Source organism: Otolemur garnettii, unplaced genomic scaffold (genome assembly GCF_000181295.1).
Source record: "Otolemur garnettii isolate 467f Iridium unplaced genomic scaffold, OtoGar3 scaffold00147, whole genome shotgun sequence".
NCBI lineage: Eukaryota > Metazoa > Chordata > Mammalia > Primates > Galagidae > Otolemur > Otolemur garnettii.
This window is the reverse complement of record NW_003852542.1, coordinates 2,131,276-2,132,925: the sequence shown is the minus strand read 5'-3', so window position 1 is coordinate 2,132,925 and position 1,650 is coordinate 2,131,276. Positions and strand designations below refer to the sequence as shown.

Here is a 1,650-nt window from a genome sequence, read left to right as displayed (position 1 = left end):
TTCAGAGCCACCTGTTACATCATATTTACTGGTCATGTCTTTTTAGTCTCATTCAGTTTAGAATAGTTCTTTTGTCTTTAACTCTGAAGGCACTGAGACTTTTGAAGATTAAAGGCAAGTTTCACAGCAAGTCACTCAATTTGGGTATGTCTGATGCTTCCTCACAATCAGATTTAACTAATGTGTCTTTGGCATGAATATCCAAAAACGATGCTCTGTTCTCACAGCATCATACAAAGTGGCACATGATTTCAATCTGTCCCACCAGGTGATGTTCACTTTGACCAACTGAGTTAGGATGGGACTGCGAGGCTTCTCTAACTGTACAGTTACTGTTCCCAACCTGACCTTAGAAATTAATAAAGATTATGGATGTGTATGTGTGTGTGGGGGGGTATTTTAAAGTGTATTCAAACTGAAAGTTTAAGAAGAAAGAATCACTAGGTTCATTCTTTCATTAGTAACAGTATGAACTCATGGATTTCATGGACTCCTACTTCATGTAACAGGTTATAATTGTTTATTATCATTATTTAGTTTACTCTGATGCTCAATTGTGCCAGATTAGGCCAGTCTGAGCCTTTCACACAGGCTCCTATGTCCTTTTGACATGTCCCATCACTCCTAGAGCATGTTTTAGGCTGTTCTTGTCCTTTCTTGGTGCCAACCCCAGATCAGCCATTTCTCCAAGAAGCCCTTTTAGAGCAGATGAGTATTTAGAAACCAAGCTATGCTCCAAAACCTTCCCAAAGACAGAGCCAGGGGAAAATACACGTGTACACATACACACACACACACTTCACATTGATACTTTCAATTCCATTTTAACTGTACAAGATTAATTTTGTGTTTTTTCTCTTGTGTATTTGCAAGTCTTTGCTGACAGTGTGAAATCTGGCCCCCACTACCCTTAACTTATGTACTTATTCAGTCCCTCTCCCTGTTGTTTCCCCTGTCCCATCTCTGCTGCCATCCACTCCTTTGCACAGACCCCTCTCATCCTTGCTCTACCCATCTAATGTCTTTAAGACTTGGGCTCACCCCCTACACTAGTCCATAGTCCTTGTGGGCCCTCTTCTTGCCATATCTGGGCTCTATCCCACCCATGGCCACCACCTCACCTGCCTTGGGCTTTAATACCCCATGGTGAACCTTTATCTGCAAATGAACATCCTCCTCACACTACTTGAGCTGTGGTGTCTCTTGGGGGGTTCCCATATGTGTAGGAATCCTATCCCCACAGATTCTTTCCTTACCCTGCCAGTGCTCAGACACCATACTGGGACATGCCTCTGTATGGAATCCTACCTTGCTGTAAGCATCTAATGTCTTTAGAAATGAAGTACCCAGGAAAGGGGAATGGAAGGAGAAAGGGGAACACTTACTCTTTGTAACAAGAAATATTAGTAATATTTTGATATACCAATAGCACCAGAAAACATGAAGTAAATATTAATTGAGAAGAAAAATATTTCTTTACATTAGAGAGATCTAATGATCACGACTTTATCCAAAAGTAACAAGCCGGCTCGGCACCTGTGGCTCAAGCAGCTAAGGCACCAGCCATGTACACCTAAGCAGGAGGGTTTGAATCCAGCCCGGCCTGCCAAACAATGATGGCTGCAACCAAAAAATAGCCAGGTGTTGTGG

The 1,650-nt window shown here is 42.2% G+C and overlaps 1 protein-coding gene across 2 annotated transcripts in view; it reads right to left on the bottom strand.

The window, feature by feature from the left end:
• The window catches only part of POLR1A (RNA polymerase I subunit A), an 85,281-nt gene that overhangs the window by 72,825 nt on the left and 10,806 nt on the right, over positions 1-1,650 (bottom strand). The window lies entirely within an intron of this gene.